Here is a 27,152-nt window from a genome sequence, read left to right on the forward strand (position 1 = left end):
CAAAAATTCGTCATTTATCTATATGTTTGTATCTATCTGTGTAGATATATCAGCTGTCCGACACCCATGGCTCTGCCTAGTTTGGGGTTGCATGGCCGTGTGTGAGATGTCCCCACATATTTATTTATTTATAACGGGAGCTATCGTGAAAACTACACGCTTAATACAACGAGATAGAGTCGTAGCTCGCGCAGTAGCGAAAATATAAAGTGACCCCCCTGTGGCGTGGGTAGACTATGGACATCTTAAATGGCTGTGTGAATAATCTGTGGTCGTACACAGATTATTAGATAGATAAAACATTTATTTGTTCCTCTTTAACATATGGCAAGGACACGAACAGAAGGCGAAATGTGATATGATTCCGAAGTTCATAAAATACCGAGTTTGTTTGACCGAAACTTGGAAATACTAAAAGTTCATTAGACCGACCGAACGGTAAAAATCCCAAAGCTTAAAATTACCTATGTATTAAAGTTAAGAGATTTTCCTATGAGTCCATAAATTAAAACAAAATAATGGGCGAAGTGGTAAAGAAAAAGCAAAGCCTTCTATGGTCCATTTTTCTTTTCCACCCTGTACAATGTGTATAATACTGTATGTTGTCATGTTACTACTAACCGTACAATATGGTACAACCTAATTAAAACGTAGCTAACAACATTGCGAAGCAGGGGGTCACTTCATATTACGAAAAACTAAGTTTCGAAGCGCTGCTGCGCGACCCAGGTCTCTATCTCATTGTATTAAACGTGCCGATTGCACGACAGCTCTCGTTCGTTCGTTTTTTGTCAAGCAGGTGTGACCCCCCAGCCACTTGCTACTGAACTGTGACCTCTAGTGACTCAGACTCCGCATAGAAAACATGGCTCGTTAAAAATACACCTAGTTTGTTGAAAATAAAATATTATGAGCAAGATTTGGAATTTGTACAAAAATGATGTAGTTAAAAAGTTGTAATTTTGGTAGGTACGTCTTGTAATGTCGGCGAGACATAAGTAATAATAATTATGTTATGTTACCTATGTTTTTTTTTATTTACGTAAAAATATTCTAAAGTATCCAACGCCTTCATGATTTTACGGCTATTGTTAGATGTGCTGACAATCTTAAGATTAGCATTCAATTAAACTCAATAATTTACAACCGGAAGGAGTGGTTAAACTTTAGTTTATCTTCACAGCTTACGTTAGCCATAACTTAATTATACCTAAGTTGTAATCTAAGCTACCTACATTATGTCTAACCACAAAAAAAACTAAACATTCCTTAAACATATGTTAAGCGCTGTCAGATATAGTTAGTAACTATTAAGGTAACTATTAGTTACCTTATGATGTACATGTAAAATATGTGAATACCTCGAGAAGATAACACGAATTAACAAACTTGCCACGTGTATAGCTGTCAAGCGCATAACTTTAACTTTTAATAAGTAAACATCAACGATATGGAAAAAACTGTATTTCTCAGAAGTTATTAATTCATGCGGAAGCTTCCTGCCCTCTGAATAGATCACACAGCATGGTGCAAAATAATTAATATCAGAAAAAACATATTAATTATATTATAATTTAATAACATCAATTAATTTTACGTTATGTTATGGCGTTCTCACAGCCACGCAACACGCTGCGTGTTCCGTGAATGCGAGTCCGAACGTTGCGTGTATCTCCGTTTGTATACAGGGTGTTGCAAAATTGGTATACTAAGCCGTAAACTACATGTGCAGCATGGTATATCTAAGCCCGAAACTGAAAAAAAATCCACAGTAAAAGTCACGTGACCAACAAAGTTTCTATGGAAAATGATTTTTTTTTTCGCGAATTTTCAATTTCTGATTTCAGTTTCAGGCTTAGATATACCATGTAGGTTTCGGTTTCGGCTTAGTATACCTTTTTTGCAACATCCTGTATATAAAACACGCACTATCGCATTTTTGTTACAGTTAGTACGTAGTAGGTACTAACACTACATTATTGTGCGATGCATAAAAACTTATATTATGTTTTACTTTAACAGCTGCCCCATCGAATCGTCTTATATACCTACAAGTACCTAAATATTATTTAATATTTATTTACATAAGTTTGTGTCTACGTGCTGTACTTTTATGTACTATCGAACAAAAAAGTGTGGACCCCCTTAAGGATCATATTCCTTTGCAGGCATCAGCCATCAATGACTCGGTCTTGACCAATGGGGAACAAGTTGACCAAAAGTTACTGTCTCTATTGCCACCAGATGTGTAAACACAAAACAACATTGCATTGTCTTAAAGGTGCGAAAGTCCGAAAGCAATAAATAATACAAAGGGAGAAAAATAAAATAATGGGGTTGGTTAAAAAGACAGGCAAAGGCAAATTTGGGATTGCAAAGGATTTGTTTTAAAAGTGGCAACTCACTTTTTTGTTCGATAGTACACTTGTACAGTCATCAAAAGAAATTTGTGTGGCACCCCAGCACAAACAGTTTGATCCTGAGACTCAAAGGTGGATGATAGATAAATCTTATTACCCATCAGTGAATCATAAAGTGTTTTTTTTACGCTGGATTAGCCAATCTAGCTCTTTTGCTATCTGTATTCATGTATAGTGTCAGCCGGCGCTCTAACGAGGTGTCCTGTCCGTGGCGATAGTATAATATTTCCCGTCCAGCTACCGATAAAAATATTTTTAATAGCGATTCTAAAAAAAATTTGAAGAATGGATCTACCTTGTATCTGTATTTTTGCGTATATCACCACGATAATAATTGTAAACCTATTTTAAAGTGTCAAAAAGCTCTATGCATTGAGGGGATAGAATATAATATTTAAGTACCTATTTACTGAAGACACAACATTTTATTTTAGTTATTACAATCAAACTTGCTTTCCAGAAGAATGGAAGCGCACCAGGTCAGCTCCTGACTGCTTGGAAAATTTACAATTTGGAGATTTACGGAAACAAAACAGACAGCTGTATCATAGACATGTCAAACTTACTGCATTCATTTTATTCATGGTTGGCGAGATAGGTACATAATAATTGCTATACATAATATATGTATGTACATGAGTCTTAAATTATGTGTTCGTTGTAATACATCAGGTTCTTTTCATAGTACCTATAATGTTGTCTCACAAGCGTGCCACCCACTTTTCGCAGCACATTTGTACTCACGCGGTAGGTTGCGAACCATATCGCCGTTTTGGAATAAGTACAATGCACTTACGATACACATCTAGAATCTAGATGTGCAGGTTTCCTCACGATGTTTTCCATTACCGTAAAAGCACGTGGTATTATTGTACTTAAACAATTGAAAGAATTCATTGGTACAGGCCAGGATTTGAAACTACGGCCACTTGATTGAGAGGACGAGGCCCTATCCATTAAGCCACCACCGCTCCTTTTCATAGATGATGTCAAAACGTAATGATGGCATGGCCATTGTTATTCAATAAGGTGCAGTGCAAGGAGAAACCAATAATACTTTATATCGAAATATCAATTTTCTGTGTACGTTTCTTATATTACTTGTGTACCCTTTCAACTTTATGCATCGAACGTGTGAATTTAAAATAAACACAAAAATATTGTAGATATCTATTATATTTAACGAATATATTAATAAACTTTATCTTAAGGAATTTCATTTCATTAAACACTATATACACAGATTTAAGTACCTAAATACGTACCTACATGTCTATCAAAATCTCAACAAGTATGTTAAGTATTGTTAACCTACCGATAAATACCCAACTTCTATATTTTATTTTGTGTGACGTATTTCGAAGCTATATTTAGGAATTCTGACATATGCCAAATACATTCCTAATTATGACATGTAATGATCTGACTCCTGTCAGATTTTCCTGCTACGGACACCGTTGTGTCAGTTGTGACATGTCGTTATGGAAATCGTTATTTCGTACGTTTTTATGTAAATATAGCCTATAATACCTCTCGTTAATTTAATGTCCCGCTGAGATGATGGCATGAAATTGAGAATGAAATGCTAGGGGCCTGTTTCACAATGTCTGCATAGATGCTACCTGTAAAATATGTATAATTGCAGAGAAAGCATGCATTTTATCCCACAGGTAGCCGTTATACAGACATTCTGAAACATTCGCTACTTCTAGTCTTTCTTATACTATCTATTCGTACTCATAGATGATAGTCAGGTTCTAACAAAGTGAGGTATCGTTTTCGTATTTCGGTTCGACCCTTATTTATTCGTTTGTCAAAATTTAACGACGTGTGGTCAACGCCGGTGGCGCGTCGGTTTATTTCAGAAGTCTAACGGTTACTCGATTCATTCGGCTTGAAGGGCTGTCGTATAGCTGACATATTATTTATATTATTTGTCCCCAGTAAGCATATATACCTACCACCGAGAATTTGAACTCAATACTTCGATAGTAGTCATTTTATCTCGAACTTGTTTTGACAGTTATTATGATTATTACTACTTCATTAATATTTCATTTCGTTTTGACTTCGTGATAGGGCCCCTGGGCTGTTCGTAAGTCAATCAAGGAGACTTCTTTCATCCAACCCATTCCACCGTGTATTGCCTTTTGAAAATTCTGATATATCTTAACAAGATGTTTAAAACTTATAAAATACTAGCTGTTCCCGCGAGCTTCACTTCCCCTTAAAAAGTTTTCTCGTGGAAATTCCGGGATAAAAAGTAGCCTATGTTCTTTTCCAGAGTCTAGACCATCTGTCTACCAAATTTAATTCTAATCCGTTCATTAGTTTTGGCATGAAAGCGTAACAGACAGACACAGTTACTTTCGCATTTATAATATTAGTTAGGATAACTACATACTTAAGTCTAACATTAAAAAAACAATGTCCATAACAACAATTTTCTTATACTTTCATCATTACGAAATCTATTCTCTACTGTATATTAATCTTCAAAGATAAAACAAGCATATCTTTGACGCTTCTATGTTGAGATCAATAGGTTATTCCTACAACGACTTGGAATATTCTTGAAACAAAGTAAAGAGGCCAGGCTGGACCTAGAAAGCCTTATCTAGCGGCTGTCTAACCGTCATTTTCCCGGGGCGTTAACATGGAAACACAATGTTATGTAGTAATGCTGTTTTCTTAGAATAACAATCAGCATAATTTGCAGCCGTGTGGTTATTTAAGTATTTATATTTTATTTATTTATTTGTACATTGTAACATTATTTAACCTACAGGCGCATAAGTTAAGCAAATGTAAGTAGATGATGTTCACTATAATGCGTTCATACTTAATACTCCTTTTTGTTTGCTCAGCTTTGTTTTATTTTCCATATTGATATAGGTATAATAAAACAATTGCTATAAAATAAGAGTTTCTGCGGTCGCTAGGTACACAGTTTCATTATTGATTTCGATAAACTTGTTTAATGCGTGTTCCATCAGCGCCGTGTTTACAGCAAATCCCTATATAGTGACGTTTATCTACGTCGATAAAGAAATCGTGAATCGGATTCGGGCATAATTCGCTATAAAATAGATGCGTTTCTGATACTTTTGTGGCAAATAATCTTATTCAGTCAATAGTAAAATTCAAGTTTATGACTTTCGAATATTTACATATCTACACAAAGTGAAATTACCTACGGTGAAAATAGCCCACACTCACTAACAAATAAATAAATATAAATTTCTCATCGAATTGTTTACTTATTTAGTAACAATCATAACTTTAATGGGGCCACTAATTAGTTAATGCGACCTTAAGCAATAGCATATTTTATTGCAACTACCTAAATTATACAACCAAACCTATAGGTAATACATGAATCGTTTATTTCAATATGATATTTGAGCACTAAATACAGCATGTCCTTCTGATTTGTTCCAGCGGGTGCGCGAGTAATGGCGGACTGCCAAATCCTTGACTTATTTACATATTTATGACGTAGTGGTAAGTGTTTCGCTCTTGTTCTCTATTTATCATCTTGTACGCCATTTAGTAGATTCGAGATTTCATTGTTCACTTTCAGACAAGGTATAAGGGATCATAGTATTAATAACAGCGCTTACAGTGCGACAAACTTATCTGTTCCGGTGAGATCGAACTAAATTGATCCATATCTCATTACTTACTTATGGATTATATATTGATATAGATTAGATGGGTTTATTAAAACCACAAGAGCGAATTACCACTACTGACAGACTTAAAATCTTATGGAATGAAGAAATATTAGACATTTACGTGAGCTCTCACCGGAACAGATAAGTTTGTGGCACTATACAGTCGTCGAAATATGGTAGTCCCGTTTGGAAAGCTCGAAAATGTATGGGATGACAGCTGGTGTCAAATCTAAATCATAAAAAATCTACGCAATAAGTAACTTTTGGTGCTTCAAAAGTATTTATTTTCTTTCAGCCATTAAAAAATAAGCCAGTTTATGTGTATATTTATGTATTTCATCAAGAGTAAATAGCAAATTTGTGTAGCTGTCCAAACGGGCCTATTACGATTTCGACGACTGTAGAGCTTTTTAACGCTTTTTCATTGCTCGCGAGTGTAATATGTATGTAGGTATATGAAACCCTTGTATCCCTACATAAAAGTAAACACGGACTTTTTCATTTTCATAAGATAGTTGAAATCAGATTCAAGATAACATCCTCCTCAAATATGGCTTTCGATTATCCTACGTTTTTTTTTACCTTGATACAGAAAACGTGCCTTTTTGTTTAAATAAGTAATTGAATATGTCAAAACGTTTGCGGATCCACAGGGAAGAAGGAGCAATATTTATTTTCAGCTGAAACAATCTCAAAGTCGTTTACGTAAGCGATTTACAAGACATTCCTGAAAACAGACGTTCTCAGAAAAAAATAAAGTTTCTGTTCGTGCGGTTCTTTTGAATCCTTCCTTTTTTTTATTTATTGCAGCCATACCCGAGTCGGCGTTGTTCTATGATTATTCTATGCATCTAACTAAAATGAACCATCATATACCACGCAAATATTTTTTTAAAATTTTTAAGCTACAACTTACGTAAGTTTCAAAACTAATCTATTCGATTTTACGTTTCAAAACTGAAACGGCAGTCAGTTTGCATATTTTTTATTACAATATGGCGGACGTACGGCAGTCACGTGTATCGACGTGGAACGGAGAACAAATCACTAGATCGCCTTTCACAAACGAGACCAGGGGTCACTCTAACAAGGGCCGCAGGGCAAGGGGGCAACTCACCCTCGTGAAACTAGGACCATGGACAACTCAACTACTGCAGAAAAAACCGGCCAAGTGCGAGTCGGGCTCGCGCACAAAGGGTTCCGTAGTAAGCACAATAACTTAACCAAAATTACAGTTAAATCAACCTATCTCAAAAACTATAAGAGATACTTTGCTCAAACCAAAAATCGTTGAAAGAGTTAATTAGCATGCATCACCTCTATTTTTTTTAGAATTTTATACCCCGTAGTTATAAAAATAGAGGGGGGGGGACATACTTTTTACGACTTTGAGAGCTGATATCTCAAAAACCGTTCACTTTAAGAAAAATGTTTTTTAGAAAACTTTATATCATTTTAAAAGACCTTTCCATTGATACCCCACACGGGTATGTACATCGAAAAAAAAAATTTCATCCCTCAGTTACATGTATGGGGGGCCCCACCCCCAATTCTTTTTTTTACTATTTAGTGTCATATTTTTGTAGCGGTTCATACAACACATATTCCCATCAAATTTCATCACTGTAGTACTTATAGTTTCCGAGTAAATCGGCTGTGACAGACGGACAGACGGACAGACGGACAGACGGACATGACGAAACTATAAGGGTTCCGTTTTTGCCATTTTGGCTACGGAACCCTAAAAAGTGTAGTTGTGAGCTCGTCTTTCTTTAGATTATAGTTTTGGTCGAGTGTGATCATCATCATCATCATCACGGCCCATAACGTTCCCACTTCTGGGGCACGGGTCTCCTTCCAATGAAGGAAGGGTTTAGGCCTAGTCTACCACGCTGGCCTAGTGCGGGTTGGTGGACGACTGAGATATTTACTTTTAAATTATTCGATAGGAGTGGACTTGGCCCATTAGGACAATATAGCATAATACAATTTTGTACCATTAAACGTGCCAATGGGGAGTAACGCGTGTGAATTTGCCGCTAGGGGCGCTGGTGTCGACTGAGGTTAAGTGACATTTTACTTTTCATATAATTTGTTTGGCGGGCTTCGTGATAAATTATATTTTCGTTCATTTCCCTGTTGAAAAGTGATCTCTTTTCGCGAAATTATCGCAAATATGGATTATTTATCGATGAATGTGCACGCTTTGAAAGCTGAATTAAGGAAAAGAGGCGCATAAATAAGCGGTCTCAAAGAGCAGCTAATTCAGAGGTTAGTTTGTTTACTGTTTACAAACTTATTTTTTACGAAATGTATGCTTGTTTGCTTAGGTAACAGCTATGTTTTTGCTTTTTACAGACACCAAGACTATGACCGTAACAGTAACTTGGTTGTTAACGTAGAGGACAGCATCATACAACAAAATGATTCAGTGTATACTGTTGAGTGGCCTTAAGAAACTTTGTATAGCAGTGTAAACACTAAAAATGAAACTCCAGATCTAGATATTGTCACCAATGAGTAACTACTTTGGAATTTATGTACAGTGTACGGTGGCCTGCGCCTAAAAGTATACAGGCGGAGTTTTTAAAATAGCGATCCCTGATGATGAAGGGACCAGCTACATCTGTTATAAATCCGGGGATGTGTTGTGTGTGATGTGTGTAGCAGTGGTGTTTATGTGGATGTGCTTGAGCAGCATGTGAGCTTGAGATCGCTATTTTAAAATCGCCGCCTGTATACTTTTAGGCGCAGGCCACCGTACATACCATCGCTCTTACGGTGAATGAAAACATCGTGATAAAACCTGCATATCTAGATTTTCGAACCCACCAACCTGCAGAGGACCAGTGTGGTAGGAAATGGTCCAAGCTTAGGAGTGGAGTTTAGACCTTAAGGCGGACATGGACAAAGGCTCCATTCGAGTGAGCCAGGTGCAGGTACTGACACCCCCACAAATAATAGAATACAGTATACTATACTACCATTATTAAGTTTCAACTAACAACTCAACCAGCATTCATTGTGTGGATTACTAATGTGTTATATTTTTTGTATAGCAGTGTGTTTAAACGGAGAGGATAAATAAAAGTTAAATCAGTGTGTAATTCTTTTATTTTTAGTGTATTTATTAAATGCCTAATCCTTATTTACATTATGTTCTTTCTGAAATTGGTTATAATGATTTTCACAAACACGAGATTATCGGATAATAATTATTTCACAAGCCACTGTTTTAGAACAGTTTTATCACTTGGTAACATATGTCTTCCTTTTCTTTCCCAATATAACGGATCTGAACAACATTGCGGCATAGTAACTCGATATGATGATAGTTATTTTATAATTAATAAGCTTATAAGATTCAAGATTTAAAAACTTTATTTGGCGCCAATTTGATAAAGTCGCCTTTGATAAATTTGACAGCTATGGTACCTCTTTACCTCAGTCGACAGTGGCGCCAACTGGTGAGCAAAAAAACGGTAGTCCCCAATGGGGGGGTAGCCCCCAATATGACTCAATTGCAACTCTCGTTCGTTCGTATTTTTTATGTTAAACTAAAGTAACCCTCCAGATACGTGAGGGCACTATAGTATATATCCTATAGGACACACAAGGGGTGGTACAAAAAGTTAATTGAAGGTAGACGCATGGTACAGGGTGTTTTCAATCCACCCCAACAACATTTTTGGAACGTATGAAAATTATGTTTTGAATGTTAAACTACGTAAAAACCATTTCATCGGAATATATGTAGATGGTATGGAGTATAGAGGTTTTTTTTTATATAGCCTAGTTTGTGTCCCACTGCTGGGCAAAGGCGTCCTAGTAAAGAGGTATGAAGTATAATATAAATTCAGATTCATTAGAAATCTCAATCATTTTACAAGTTGAGAGAAACACCCAAATTACGAAAAGGAATATAAATAATATCTAGATTTTTATCGTAAACATAACATAGCTCAAAACAAGTATACATTATGGATGTTCTTGAAGAATAAAACATAGTGCCTGAAAATACGGTTCTACCTTTTTTGGCATAAGATTTTTTTGCCTAGTCTCGTATTGCATAGTAACGTTTGGTCAAAGTCTCGTTACGCCGAAAATCGTATGGCATAAATCTCGTTTAGTAAAAAGTTATTTCGCATAACATTGTTTAGCCTAATAATGGTATGGCCAAATCTTGAATAGCCTAATAATGCTATGGCATAGGTTTATACAAAGTAATAATATTCATTTGGCTTTAACTTTGACGGAGCGTCTCCCTACATAGCGCAAACTGGTGCCTTGTATTATTTCCGCTGTTTGGAAAACGCTCCGCTCCGCTTCGCTGCGCTCCGCTTTGGTTTTGATGAACATGTGCACCTAACACGCTCCTCCTCGCTTTGCTCGTCGTCGCACCTATTATTAGGTTTCGATCTCATGGGGTTTGTAATAATTATATTGTTCGTTAACTTTCGATTTTTTGATCATACAATATCGTGATTTTCGGGATGTAGGAGAAAAATACCACAATTTGTACATTTACTACATACTTAATATATTATTTATTAAGATAACATTAGGAGAAACAAGATTATACATAGGTATAGACGAACATAAATTTGAGCAAACGAAAGTTAGGTGTTTAAAGATTGTGCCTAAAGAGTTTTAGACGAAACGAGCCTTATGCCACATAAGTCTTGGCAAAGTGATGGTTCGGCCAAAAAAGTTTAGACCATACGAGTTATGCGAAATGAGTTTTGGTCAATAAAGATTATGCCAGATGAGCGGAACCCTGAAAATACTCTTTTAAAGTTCCAACAAAACCCTATAGGGGTTGCTGGTCAGCCCGAGGTTAAAAATATTCATTTTATGCTAATTGTCGTAATTATCGTGTGTCCTACTTTAATTTAAAATGGCCAAATTGTTTCTGAGGGATAGAATAATTTTCTTCCAATTATTACATACCCTTAAAACGTACAAAACGTTGTGATGATCTCTAATTTATCACTTATACGATATGTTCCAAAATTTGGTACTTATAGTAAGCCAAAAAGAGATGACTCAAGAGATTATTCTGAAAAAAATACTTATCATAATCGTACATTATGAAAAGTGAAATCTTGTTCTAAAAATGTTAATTACTTACAGAAATGACACCACTTAGCCAAATTTTATATTTAAAAATAAAAAAGAAGAAATATGACAAAAGCGTCGTCATAAAAACATAATGCCTCTTCGTCTTTCAACAAATTGTTTATTTGTAAAATTGTTTCCCATTCTATCATGATCCTCGTTTATTTTAAAATGGGGGTGTGGGGGGCGATGAAATGGCCATTCTGACTGCGCCAAATCCCAAAAGTGATTTGCTGTGTTTCATTTTCCATTAGCAACTTTCTTTACTGACCTTTTCTATCAATGGAATAAGGTATATCGATAGTAGTTTGTTTTAATTCGACAAGTTTTTTGGGAGTTCCATGTCCAAAATATGCAAAAACTTACTAAAAAAAACTTGAAAGTTGGTAGTAGGATACAAACATTTAAAGTCAATCAATAAATTACATGCAGGCCCTAAGTAGACTCGAATGGTCTGATCACAAAAATATAATAAACATAAAAACCAGGTTAATCGGTGTTAATACATACAAAATTTTAATTTGAAAACGGCAAATCTATTGAACATTGCTTGTCTCAAGTTTTTGTCAATTATAAGGATGTATGAAGGTAATTTGTTGTTAGTGGCTTAACAGGCACAATTAACTAAGCAGGCTTACTAGTTCCTTAACCCTCTTGTGGTTAAATTAGGGGATTCCCAGTATCCCCGAATGAGATAAGGGCTAAATCTAAGGGCTAGTCTTTTTATCCGTATTAGAAGCTACTGCCGTACCACCCACCGACACGTGTCATTAGCAATCAACAATGCTGAAGCATCGCTTATCTTTAAAATATCTGTAATAAGACCCATACAAGTTACGTCAAATAAGCAGATAATCAAAGCAATGATTAAAAATATTCGGCGTTGGCGGTAACGGAATTGACTGTGACTGGCGAAAAACGACAGTTCCTAGCTTTGTTAAATGCGGTTGTTATTTATGATGGATATTCAATGTTGTATAAAGTTGTCAAATATAAAGTTGCTGGTCATTTTATCTTTTATTGATCCCTTTATCAAACTAGTCGTATATTAGCATTTACTTATATATTACTAGCGTAAGAACAGGGCCAACCGCTCAAGAAAAAGGCACCTCGCCCTATGGCATCAAAATCTCATATATCTGTCATAATTGTTTGAATTATGGCTAAAATAGGTTTCTAATAATTATTATTAACGGTTCAACAATATAAACAATTTGAATAATTTCAATTAATGTTATCATCATTGGCGCAAAAAGCGGCAAAAAAATTCAGTATAAGAACAAACAAATCACAAAATAAAGAAAATATTTTTTGTAGATATTTATTTCCGTAAAAGATTGTAGGTCGGCCTTCCTACACAGAAAATACACCTCACTTGTTTTCATAAGGTTGAAATCCTGAAGGTAAAAAGTCTTGTTACATCGTTTAATGTAACTCACAATCTCAAACCCCACAAATCTACCCACCTCAGCAATGTGCCAGGTATAAGAGCCCTGTCCAAATACGGAGTAGTTTATTTCGGACTTTCGTGAAAAGTAATGCTATTTTAGAACGAAGATAACGAGATTATGCCATAATTTTTTTAGCCAAACGATACTTTGGCCAAACGTTACGATGCAATACGAGATTAGAGAAATAAATCTTAGGCTAAAAGAGGTAAAACTAATAAACATATTTATTTTACAGGATGTTGCAAAAGGATTACAGGGCTTGGTTTAGGAACATTAAAAAAAACCCGCCGCAGAACAGTCAGAGTTATTTAGCAATGCGTAAAGGTATAGATAGCTATTTCCATTCACATTTTTCTATATTTTTACAGCAATCACTGCAATCCTAATCTTATTAATCCCTCAGACGTATTATCGACGACGAATTTCGGGTAAAAGTAATCACAGGGCAGATATCTGAGGGGCCAACTTTATAAAGAAAATATGTGAGACCCTATCTAACGGTGACTCAATTACATGAAAAATTCACAAAACGGTAGGTACATTATAGAAAACTGTAATAAGAGGCCAAGGGGTCACTCTAGTAATAGCAAAAACTAAGTTTTAATTAATAAAAGCTCTGCTGCGCTTCGTCGTTGTATGAATTTCGTTTTTGATCTTTTTTTTAACCTGAGTCACTCTGCGCTTCATAAAAACACACCGTACATTCGATAGGCAATATAAATTTTATCGAAAAGAAATTCTAGCAAACTGAATACAGCTCGCGACCGTTAGCTCACTACATGTTAATGTGAGTACCAATATACTTACAGCCAAAAGTGGGTGGCTCGCTTGCGAGTTACTTCTGACTACGCTTTCGCGGATTGATAATAAATTTAAACTAAATTACTTACTATGTATGTAATTAAACTTTTTTGTACACACATTTTTATATAAATATGTACACTTGTCCAAAATTAATAATGCACATGCAGATCTTCACACCCGAATCATTTAATCGTAAGAGCCTTAAAAAAACACGTGCATTTTGCACCTTGTTCGAAAGAAATAGGAGTCAATATCATGTGTCACATAATCGAAAACAACCGATCTGTCAAAGACTTCTATGCGCATTATCAATTTTGGAGCACTGTAAATAATTTTGAATCTGTCTTGAACTGGCCACTGATAAAAAAAACCTTTTGGGTTTACCAAATAGTTGTATAAAACTGGTAAAACTTTCAGGTTATTTTTCACGTTTATTCCGAGCTTTCTTACCGTAAACGCTTTCTACCTGTTTTATCTCAAAGCTGACCTTGTGTGAACTTCTGACCACAGAGTAGAATATAGTGGTCCACAGACAAGAAGCAAGTGCTAATAAGTTGTGTTTATATCTCGCTTTAACACGTGTGGCTGTGCTTATTGGAATTCATGTGCAAGACAAGGACGACAGGAGAACATTAACATTGAACGCAATAATACGTACACTCACGAGAAATAAAAAGTTCCCGTTACAATACCACTAAATTATTCTTAAGCGGAAAAGACTGCCGTCTGCAATACTGGAGTACATTTAACAACGCATCAGTAAATATTTTGAAAAAATATTCTAAATCAAATGTTTTCATTGTAAATTGAGACAATTTGTAAGAGCAACTTTTTCATTGCTCGTGAGTGACAATCTTACAGTTGTTACTTAAATTATGGTTACAGAAAGTTCTTCAACCAAATCCTACAAAGATTTGTTGAAAGCTAAACGTTGTAAATAAAGTTTAGAAGGCAGGAAAACGAAGTTAAATCGAGTTTGACTTATTGTAAGGTAAATAATGACTAACACACTCCGTGGCCATACGACTTACTAAGTATTTCCCTTTATGTAAACTTAAAAACTTATACGCTATTAAGTCTACTGGAGTCTATATCTTACTAGTTACAAGTTATATTATTCTGTGGTCTTACGCACATAAATAGATCCGCATCATGTGTATACCTATAGATATGAGAACATTCTATTCTATTCTATTCTCTGTGGGGGTGTTAGTACCTGCACCTGGCTCTCTCGAGTGGAACCTTTGTGCATATCCCCAAGGTCTAAACTGCCTTCTTAAGCTTGGACCATTTCCCACCACGCTGGTCCACTGCGGGTTGGTGGGTTCACATATCTAGATGTGCTAAATCTAGATATGCAGGTTTCCTCACGATGTTTTCCTTCACCGTAAGAGCGATGGTATACATTGTACTTAAGTTAAAAGAACTCATTGGTACATGTCAGCGCCGGGATTCGAACCCGCATCTCTTGCGTGAGAAGCGGGCGCTTACCCGACTGAGCTACTGAGAGCTTTAGTCAGGCAAATGAATCAATATTATGTGTAAAATTAGGTTCATCCTAAGCCTTTTCAATCTATCTAGACATTTGTACCAATGCAAAATGGGGATTACAGTCACTGGAGTATAAATATGTACCTAACTACACAGGATGTATTTTTAACTCCCATTTCATATTCAAATGTGTTCTTCTGTTTAAGCTAGAGTATCTACCCACAGTTCACGCCATCAGGTCGGCTTAAGTATAATTAAGTAAAGTGACAGCCGCTGCAGCATTATTAAGTAAAGTTATTATTAAGGAACAATGGGGACTTAAGGCCATGATCCTACGGTAGTGACGAGATATTATAGAAACAGATGGTAATTTTCAAAGTAAAACAGACTTGCATAAGTAGGTACCTACGTGTTTCATGAAAATTAGTTCAGCGGCCGTAACACCGGTTCTTTATCGACGTCGATAAACTCGTTTAATGCGAGTTCCACCAATCACAGCGCTGTGTTTATGGCGAATCGTGATATAGTATAGTGACGTTTATTTACGTCATAACGAACCCGTGTAGCAGCAGCAGGCGATTGTTTTTATATTTCTAGGCTATCTTTGAATACCTACCCACAAAGCAATTTGGTTTGTGTACCTACCACTACCAATGTAAATTGGTAATAGAAAAAGAAAAACCGGCCAAGTGCGAGTCGGGCTCGCGCACAAAGGGTTCCGTAGCAGCAAATATAATTTACAGTTAAGATAAGATAAGATAAGATTTCTTTATTTGTTAAACATGAGTAGGTATACATTTACATTTAGTTGGTAACATAATCATTTTAGTTCTGCATGTTTAGTTATTCATTTATAACATACAAATTCACAATAAAATATAAAAATTAAGCATAAATTTACAAGTAATGTCAAAAGTTAAAAGAAATGTCAAAAGTAAAAATAAATTAATATCAACTATACTTACAATTACAACTATAATTATTAATTCAAATGCTAATTACCTTAGAATTTGTCATTTAAAAACTCTGTCAAATCATAATAGCACTTTTGCACTAGCATTTTTTTAAGTGCAATCTTAAACGTATTTAGGTTTAGATTCCTTATTCTTAACGGTAGTTTATTAAATATTTTTATACTCATAAGAAATATGCTTTTCTTCATGAGAGCCGTTTTTGATTTGGGTAGGTAGAGTCGCTTTGGATCTCGTTGTAGCCGTTTATTTTTTATTTCTGCTGTTTCAAATAGTGAGGGATTTGATTTAACAAATAGTGCTACTTCATATATGTAGGTTGAGGGAAGACTTAACAGTTTATGTTTAATAAAATATGGTTTACAGCTTTCTCTTGATTTTAGTCCAAACAGAGCCCTGACACACCTTTTCTGTCCTTTAAACGCTATGTTTCGGTTGGTTGAATTACCCCAAAAGATTATTCCATAGCGTATTATCGAGGATACTAAACCATGATATGCTGTCAAACATGACTGAATATTTGCTATGTCTGACAGTTTGTGTAGGGCATATGCATTTTTGTTAAGTTTTTTATTTAGTTCCTCTATGTGTGGCTTCCATGTCAACGCTTTATCTATTATTAACCCTAAAAACTTTGTCGTTTCAACAGATTCTATTTCGTTGCCATCATAGCGAATGTATAGCGGATTTTGCGTAATTCTTTGGCTAAATTGCATAAGTTTAGTTTTAGTTAGGTTTGCGCACAAGTTATTTTTGTTTAACCAAGTAATTATTTCCTTAAGGGTATCATTTATGTCATTTTCGTATTGATTTTTATCTTTACATTCAATAGTTATCGTGCTATCATCAGCAAATAATGTCATTTTATGCTCAGTCACTTTAGGTAGGTCATTAATATAAACTAAAAATAATAATGGTCCGAGAATACTGCCCTGCGGGACCCCATGGATGATGGTTCTTTCAGTCGATGTAAAGGTCTCTACCAGTTTTGATGTCATGTTTATTTTTGTTATTTGTGTTATTTGTTTCCTGTCAGAAAGGTAAGATTTGATTAGTTTTAATATATTGCCTCGTATACCATAAGCATGGAGTTTATTTAATAGAATATTATGCTCTACACAGTCAAAGGCCTGGGTCATATCCATAAATAGTGCACAACATGGATTAGTCTTGTCTACGTTTTTCATGACAGTATACAAAAAATTATAAATTGCTTGGTCAATTCTGTGGTTTTTACGGAACCCATGCTGTACGCTGGCTAATATATTATTATGTTCCAAATAGTTATAGAGACAAAGATTGATATATTTCTCAAAAATTTTTGCTATTATACTTATCAGTGCAATGGGTCTGTAGTAATCCAATGTTTCTGTGTCGCCTTTTTTATGAATTGGCGTCACTATCGTAGTTTTGAGCGCATCAGGGAATATTCCACTTTCTATACTTAAGTTTATTAAGTAACTAAGAGGTACAGATATAAACTCTACAACGGATTTTAGTACTTTTGTTGCAATTCCGTCATGGCCAACACTATTTGTGTTTCTAAGAGATTTTACTATTCTTATAATGTCAACTGGTAGGCAAGGTGCCATGAACATAGATTTTGTTACGGTGGAGATATTTAAGTTTTCTCTTGGCTGACAGTTGGATGATAATTGTATTTTGTCAATGAAGTGATTATTAAAACATGTCGCTATCGTTTGCGGATTTGTGATGCATGTATCCCCAACTTTGATCTTAGAGATTGGTTCTTTAGGTAATTGATTTTTTGACGCATTGATGATAGCCCAAGTAGTTCTAGATTTGTTTGACGATGTGTTAATTCTATGCGAGTTCTGTGCTCTTTGAGTCAGCTTTATAATTTTCTTGAATTTTTTGGTATAGTTTTTAAGTGTAAGTTTATTAGTGTCTGTACGATTGACTCTATATTGCCATAGTAATTGTCTTTTTCTTTTGCTACATCTGATAATCCCACGAGATACCCATTTTGGTTTTCCATTTATTTTTATTGTTTTTATGTTAACGGGAAAACATAAGTTATAGAACAACGAAAAATCATCAATAAATGTATTGTATGCTGTGTTAATGTCGTCCTCTGAATAAATATTAGAAAATGAATAATTTTGTAGACATTCTTGAAATTTTAGTATATTTTCTAAGCTAAAGTCACGCCTAGCCGTTTTCCATTGGTTTATTAAGAAAGTTTTTTTCACTGGGAGTTTAATGATTTGTGCCGTATGGTCTGACAGAGCTAGCTCTACAACCTCAGATACATGTTTATGACTTTCATATACTGCAATGTTGTCGAGACATGTTCCACTTTTCAGTCTTGTCGGTTGATTGATTTGTAATTTTAAATTGTAAGTCATTAGTAGGCTCTCAAATTCTAAGGTTACATTATTTCTAGCTAGAGTGTTAATATTAAAATCTCCACACAATATAAGATTTTCTTTAGATTTCTTGGTAACAATTTTAAGAAGATTTTCTAACTTTTCAAAAAATAATTGTAGATAGCTCTTTTTGTTACGGGACTTAGGAACTCTATATATACATACAATAATTGTTTTTGAGTGAGTAAGTTCTACTGCACAGCATTCAAAGATTCCATTTACAGAGAGCTTAGCAATTTCAGGTATATCTCTATATTGAATCCCTTTTTTTACTAGTATGCAAGCACCTCCACGTTTTTCTTCATGTCTATTATAGCAGCTTGCCAAATTGAAGGAATGCATTGTAAATATTTCCGTCTGTATGGTTAAATCAACCTATCTCAAAAACTATAAGAGATACTTTGATCAAACCAAAAATCGTTGAAAGAGTTAATTAGCATGCATCACCTCTATTTTTTTTAGAATTTTATACCCCGTAGTTATAAAAATAGAGGGGGGGGGACATACTTTTTACGACTTTGAGAGCTGATATCTCAAAAACCGTTCACTTTAAGAAAAATGTTTTTTAAAAAACTTTATATCATTTTAAAAGACCTTTCCATTGATACCCCACACGGGTATGTACATCGAAAAAAAAAATTTCATCCCTCAGTTACATGTATGGGGGGCCCCACCCCCAATTCTTTTTTTTACTATTTAGTGTCATATTTTTGTAGCGGTTCATACAACACATATTCCCATCAAATTTCATCACTGTAGTACTTATAGTTTCCGAGTAAATCGGCTGTGACAGACGGACAGACGGACAGACGGACATGACGAAACTATAAGGGTTCCGTTTTTGCCATTTTGGCTACGGAACCCTAAAAACTAGTTTACATTACGTTACCTATGTATAATAAGTACTTATTGGATTTCCCATAAAATACCTGAAATGACGACCGAATGGCGTAGTGGTTAGTGACCCTGACTGAGCCGATGGTCCCGGGTTCGATTCCCGGCTGGGGCAGATATTTGTTTAAACACAGATATTTGTTCACAGGTCTTGGATGTGCCCGTAAAATGGCAAAAGGCCCGCCCCCTATTACATTGGGACTAACATAACACTCTGGCGAAAAGTGGGTGCAGCAATGCACCTCTGCCTACCCCGCAAGGGAGTACATTAGAACAAGGCGTGAGTGCGTGTTTTTTTTTTTTTTTACCTAACATGATCGCTGAATATATCTAGAACAATGAACATTATTAGATTTACCAGCATCTCTCGAGCGCAAATATCGGAGTATCTCGGGAAATGGGGAAATCTTTACCGAACACGATTTTACCATTGTAATAAATATGATTATGTATCTTTTATTAAGCGTATAAAAATATGTTTCTTGGATGCTGGTGGTTTGGAGGGGATGAATATTGGAAACAGGTTGGATGGAACCATTTGCTTTTTGGCATTAAGCCGTCCTTTGTATGTATAGGTATAATTTAAGTCTGTTTGTAAACCTGTGTTTTGTAAATTTTCCATTTTGTGTGCAATAAGTGTTTATAAATACCTAAATAATAAAGTAAATAAGCGCTCAAGTCAATTAAATGGATATAATACATAGTGTAAAACTTAGGTCACCGAGATGTTTTATACCGAGAGAGATACACTAAAAAATACCCCATCCCTAAACCCAAAAAGACAGACAAAGTTACAGATGAAACAATGACAGCTTAATGTCAGGCCATAACGTTTAACGCACAATACTTTATGACTGTCATTTCTAGATACGAGATTAAGTTAATGGTAAGTATATTATTATGGTTTTCAATTGTTTAAATTACTAGTCACCTTTTATATGAGCTACAAAAGCTTGTCTTTTCAATAGATTCGCCATGGTAAATACTTACTTACTTAGTATCCTATGTCCCCTGGATGGGGCAGAGGGCGTCCACAGTGACTCTCCATCGCAACCTGTCTTGAGCTTCGCGTTTGATTCATGGCTCTGCCATGGTAAATAAGTATCCGAATTCTTGTTTTTTTTTTTTTGTGGATGGTTTTTAGACGACGTATGACTGTGTATATTTCAGTTTCATATCTATCATTTAGTCATATTTTCCTGTTATGGGTTTTTACTTTTAATTGATTCTTTTAAAGAGAAATTTTGAGAAATACACTTTGAAAAAAAGAGGAGGATCTCAATTCGTCTTTAGGTATGTATTTTTTTGCCGTGTATACGAGTTTTTAGTTTCTTCCTATTCTCTTTTATACTCATATGTATTTCACGTGTCATCCTGTTTTGTGAACATTGATATAAAGCAAAAAGGCACTCGGCCAACAAACAACCTATGTAATTTTATTTTTTTCACTAGTCCTATAAAGTTTAGTCACTTGCATTTGGAGTTATATAACCTTTCTTATTTATTAACATTCTGTATACTTAATTTTTTTATGCGAGATGTACAAATTGTATATCTTATTTTATTTTTATATTCTGCCCATTCACAGCACAGATATTAAATTCTACGCAACTGTTTGACCACATTTCACATTCACAGACGTGAATTTTTCACAATGCTATGAATTTCAATCATACAGTATTCCAATTTCTCAGTAGAGAGAGTTGTAGTGTTGTGGTAAGTACCTACAGCAAAAAAATTTTTTTTTTAATTTATTATATATATATAGCACAACGAAAAAAAACTTAAATTTATTTAACATTTTGACACGAAACCTAAAAAGGTAGGTTATAACAATTTATTATTAGAAATACATAAGTAGTTGTGTTAATCCCCTTAACTTTTCTCTACCTAAATGTGAAAATCTTATGTAGGAATATACACCTACATACATCTTTTATAAAATATGTAGACAATATTTATTTATTTAACAATTTAACATATCAACTTAACTTTTCAGTTGAAGATAAATTACCTCATGCGTTTTTGGAACAGATGATACCAAATGAAAACTACTTATGTAAGTTAGTATAGATTGAATCCTACGATCATCAATGTATAGGTATAGTTCGATTGAATTACTTAGGTCACAGAAACCTGATCTACATACCTATATCTTAAATGACATTGCTACTGAGAGGGGGTCAGGTTTCGTTTGCAGCTTCACATTATCAAAAAACTGACACAATAGAAAATCTAGAAAATCTATTGTGTTTCGCGCGATATCACGACTACGGACGCCAAAGGTTAATTATTTTGTTAATGTTCTAGTCATTATGTGTAGGTAATCTGTTTAGCGGTTAAGGTACACACATCCATTACATATACCTACATACACAAGTTAATTTCATTTTAATTGTGATGGCAGCCGGCTTTAAATCCATGTTTACAGTAGTAAATATATTATTATGTCCGCGTTGACCATCGTTTTGTAAAGGTACTGAATGAATAAATAATAGAAATAATTATTTAAGTAGACCAGTCTTTGATGCGTTATGAGATTCGAATCCCGAGTTGGGCATATCAAAGATTAAGTATCTTATTGGTCAAAGATGTGCCTGCAATATAGCAATAATCTCTAATTTTCATTATTAATCCTATAAAATTTGCATATCTTTTTCATTTGTCTGGAATAAATCACTTTAAGTGAATATACCGCCGTTTCTTTCTAATAATTATATTAAGATATACGTGCCCTTGTTTGGATAAGCACAAATAAAGAATATCTATCTGTATGTTAATAACAGGCACAAAACTAGGAGATATTTATTTGATGAAGACCGAGTAAGCAACTGAGAAATGCAACGTGTGCTTCTGACAACATTGAGCCCTCGGGCTGGGGATAATAAGGTGCCTTGTCGTCTGCAGTTGTTATCAAGGTAGTTATACTATGTAGTATAATACAAAGTACCTACTACAATTAGAGAGGAGGCAATGGTAACATGACTATACATAATGTATCGTAAAAGGGAATAAGTTTTACAATTACAATCCTTAGAAACATAACAACTTTTTGAACAAAAACATCGGTTTCAGTATTAATAGAAAATTATATTCGGTTGATACACATGATTTCTAATTATTCATATTAATTAAATATTAGAATAGCCATTTGTATTGGAAAATTAATAAGCACATTAATTAAAAGATGACCACCGCAGATTGCAGCATATTATTAATAATATGCCTCAAATAGCTTATTATACTTTGAAACCATATATTTGAAACCATCGACTAAATTAAATTGAATAATAAAAAACGTACCAGCAGTCAGCTGGACCATAGACCTGGCTGGACCATAGCATAGGCTGGATGAGGAAGGCCAAGGACAGTGTGATGTGGCACTTTCTTAAAGTCAGCAAAATTAACTCACGGTATAACTAAAAAAAAAAAAACTACTAGAGAAAAGGGAACATTGCTCTATGTCTGTTCTGTACGTTTCCGTTTGTGATTCCCCCGCTATACCTACCTACATGCTTTTATTTTGTTAGTTGGTCTGTAAAATTAACGTGGCAAGAAATCTCGGAGCTTGTAATGTGTATTGCATGTAATCAAAGTAAATTCTCAGGGTGCCCTTCAGCTAAAATCCTGCAAACCGTTCTTGGCATTCCAAGCCTTTTGCAGGCGAACTCTAAAATGTAAAACAGGCCTGCCTATACATTATATGGCGCCGTGTAAAAACATTAAGGCCCGATTTCACCATTGAATAATGATGCTTATTCCGAGAATAAGTGCCAATTTCTCCATTGTCAGTTATCTAACCGACAGGGATTGATTTATAAATTAAACGTCATCTCCATATAAAATTCACGACAGATGTGTCAAAAGTTAACCACTACTCCCTGGTTATGCTCTAGCCGAGAATGAAGAAATTGGCTAAGTTGCCGTATGTCGTTGCTTACTCTCGAGAATCTCGAGTAAATAAATGAATTCTAGGAATTGCATATTATTCTTCAATATTGAAATCGGGTATAAACTGAAAAGAAAGAGGCTCTAGCTAGGCTCTAGTCTCGGTTTTCCAAGCACCTTAAGGAAGCGTTTTTCAGGACATAAATTGGAGTGCCGTAATTAATCAGAATTTCGCAGTAATTCGATCACCATGAGGTGTGGCAGTAATAAGAGTAATTCAAAGTTTTCAGGGTTGAACATTTCTGAATAAACTATTTTCAGGAGACATGACATAGCACCAATATATTAAAAATTATCATTGCCCATTTACAGTATGTTATGTACTGTAAATGGGCATGCTATACTGTAGCCTATAAGAGTTTCGTCCGAAAAGGACATACATATAAAATGATGATCAATATTTGGATGAGTCGCATTCGAGTCACTATACGCGTAGACATTGTATAATTATGTCGGCGGCGTACTCACATGCCCACACTGTGCAAGGGGGTTCGCCGCAAAGATCGGCTATATAAGCCATCTTAGGGTGCACGCGCGCCAACAGAACTAGGGGTCGAAGTGGTCGCCATGGCCGAAATCGGTCGGACCAATCATCATCATCAGACATTGTAGACCCGATTTCACAAGAAAAATTCTATATATAAATCGCCAGCACTAAAGTTATACTTTATCCAACATTTATAAAAACAGTACTTACTTACTTAGAGACACAACTGAAATTGTCTGAAATACGTTTTTGTTGTTGTTGGTTAACGAAGACCCGAAGAGACAAGAAATAACATAACCTGTATAATTTTTGCGTGACCGATGAAACATCAACACGTTATGTTTGTGTAGGATAACTAAGGGATAAGAGTAGTAGAGATAAAACGCCTTAAAATATATTGTATCAGAATAGAGTCCGAATTATAGGTATTATTCTGTCAGAGATTCATCGGTGGGTTCATCACGACCCGATTACGCCCCACTGCTGGGGCACGGATCTCCTTCCAATGAAGGAAGGGTTTTAGACCTAGTCCACCACGCTGGCCTACTTCGGGTTGGTGGACCCCAACACAAGCAAGCTTGTGCTGAGAGAGTTGTCGGGTAAGTGTGCAACATCATCGGTGGGTTGTTGAAGATGAATCTCAATAATAAAATCAATACGCCATACGAATTTTTGAATATGTAGAAATTGTCTAGAATTCTCGCTTTAGGTTTAAATGAAAAATAATATAATTTGTGGTTTTGTTCAAATACGTTGTCCAAGATTTGATTAGGTAGGAACACATAAAACTATTTTTTTATGTAAGTATACAGAACTTTCATTTTTTTACTTTCAAATTATGTTTTTTTACTGCGTGGGAGATTCAAAACAGATTGGATTTCACTGAAACCAAGCAGTTAACCATGACAAAACTTTCTACAGTGTTCCCATTCTGGCAGTATTCCAAGGTTTGCATATGTCATCTAATTCTGGGTTTGAAAGAAAGATAAGAATGCACGGTAGAAAGTATTTTCTCATTGTACCTACATTGTACAGTAGTGTGCCAAACTTTGAAAACTGTAGATTAGAATATATGACTCCGATTGGGCACGAAAGAAGCCTTCTACCTACCTACATACCTTTGCTGCACCCCTGGTACACCCTGAGTAGACAGAGACTGACTGATAAACCTTTCACCACGCTGGTCACAAATCCTTGTCCAGCTCTAGTATACCGATACCTACGCCAAAAATAAGAAGACCATCACCTTACTACATGACCAAATTAGTCCTAAACGGAACAGACTAGCTTAATGACGCCGTCTTCAATATTGCAGTACATTTATCAGTGCATCAGAATATTACAGTTCATTCCGAAGTGGCACCTAGTACTTTGATAATATATATATTATATAAGATGTTGGTTAAACTTTTTACATAGGTAATTAAGATTACGAAGAAGGTATTCGACAGCTGTTAATCACGTCTCTAGTTTGTGGAAAGACTGGTATAGCCGTTAGACAGAAGGAGCCCCCCCTTATCCGAACGGAGAGTAATTTGTAAAAATTGACGTTCATCAGAAAATTTTATATTTGTACGATGAATAAAAAAATTTGACTTTGACTTTGACTTACAAGCGTAAACCGTTACTGCGTGCCTAGTATTTTTAGCAAGACCGAAACTTGAAAATCTCCAATTCTACTTCAAGCCAATGTTATAGCCGTTACAATACGCCTTTGGAAGACAAACTTGTTTCCATGAATGTATGTATAAAGTGGAAAGCTGGAAAGTGCTCCAAATACAACGGGATAATCCTGAACAGACACGTGAAATTTCTGTTTTCGAAGTCGGTGAAACTAAAATCTGACGGCTGTATTATGATGTTACATTGGGCGGAAATTCTAAATACAGATTTTTTTATGTGGACCGTACCGGAAATGATGCCAGTTAAAAATATTGAATAGTGTTTTTTAAAACCTAACACATAAGTAGGTATTCGATTTTTTAAACAACGCCGGTTAATACTTTGCAAACGATCTAGTCTCCTGGCCTTTTGGTATTTTTTTCTATACGTTTCCAATCTTATGCGTCGAAACAGAAGGTTTTTCTCATGTTGTTTTTTTATTTTTTAAACGGATCAACTGTTTGACCAAATTGAAGGTTTAGTGGTGACTTGATTAAATACTTATTACTTTAAGGTATTCTTAGTAATTTTATATGCATACTGCATAGGTGTAATCAGGATTGAAAACCTAGGTACCAAGGGAATAATTAGCTGATGAGTAGAAACTGTAAAACTACCTCAGCGCACTAAAACGGGCTAGAATCTTTCGAAAAACATAAATATTGGGAATAACTCCGCAGTCAAATGAGTCTAATATTAAATCCTTAGTACGTATAAATATTAAACATATACTTGCTTCTTTATTAGTTGTAGTTTTCAGTTTAGTGAGTACACAATAAAGTTATTTAAGCTTAGAGCTTAGTAAAGTTTTAAATCTGTTTTAGGAGCAGTTAAAACAATTATTATAGGTATTCAGTGTATATGATAGTAAACATTTACCTGCCACAAATTCTGAAACTACGTACTGTTTAATTTAAGAACAGACAAAACAGTCGTGAAAAAAAAACATCGCAATTTTAGTTAAGGATCAGGAGGTACCTAGGTATATTATTATTTTTACGTGATTTTTTAACTGCAGTGGCTTTTTTCACTTTCTTTGTCCTTGTGCAATGAAAGCCTTATTTTTCAAAGTAATTGCATGATATATTTTGTTTTATATTAGGCACTTAAAATTAAGACAGTTGAAAGGTATAAGTTAATGTTATTGAAAAATAAATTTTAAAAAACACGCACTCACGCCTTGTACTAATGTATTCCCTTGCGGGGTAGGCAGAGGTGCATTGCTGCACCCACTTTTCACCAGAGTGTTATGTTAGTCCCAATGTAATAGGGGGCGGGCCTATTGCTATTTAACGGGCGCATCTTAGACCCGAGAACAAATATATGTGTTTAAACAAATATCTGGCCCAGCCGGGAATCGAACCCGGGACCATCGGCTCAGTAGTCAGGGTCACTAACCACTACGCCATTCGGCCGTCTATGTTATTGAAAGTTTGAATAAAATTCTCCAAACTTTTAATTGTAACTATAAATGACCTGTAAAGGTATGTTTACTTATCAAAATAAAGAACTATGCCTGTGTTTTAAGATATTTTATAAACTTCTTCGTTGTAAAATTTGTAATCTAGGGCGTTATACCCTAATTTAAAACAAAAACACAGTCGCTTCCCTATTATTATTTTTGTCCTAATCATAAGCCCAAACACCACAAAAAAAAATAGTTACGTACTTACTAAAAAACAGGAACCACAACAGCCGTAGCAAAAAGTTTCGTAGCACTTCGTAGCGTGAACTTTCGTAGCAAGTTGCGGCGCGAAAGCTCGCACGACTACGGCGTAGCGGCAGAGATCGAGCTTTGAGAGGAGCGGTGCGCCGCCACTTCTTTTAAGCTTCGCTTGC

The 27,152-nt window shown here is 35.2% G+C and overlaps 1 protein-coding gene across 2 annotated transcripts in view; it reads right to left on the reverse strand.

The window, feature by feature from the left end:
• LOC119694367 (FMRFamide-related peptides) overlaps window positions 1–27,152 on the reverse strand; it is a 36,254-nt gene extending 9,102 nt beyond the window's left edge. Inside the window, exon 1 of one of the 2 annotated variants that reach the window (XM_038120621.2) lies at window positions 26,987–27,152. The gene's annotated coding sequence lies outside the window, so the exon portion shown is untranslated. Of the gene's footprint in view, window positions 1–26,982 lie in introns of both variants that reach the window. The other variant, XM_038120620.2, reaches the window with a different exon arrangement.

Source organism: Plutella xylostella, chromosome 14 (assembly GCF_932276165.1).
Source record: "Plutella xylostella chromosome 14, ilPluXylo3.1, whole genome shotgun sequence".
Taxonomy (NCBI): domain Eukaryota; kingdom Metazoa; phylum Arthropoda; class Insecta; order Lepidoptera; family Plutellidae; genus Plutella; species Plutella xylostella.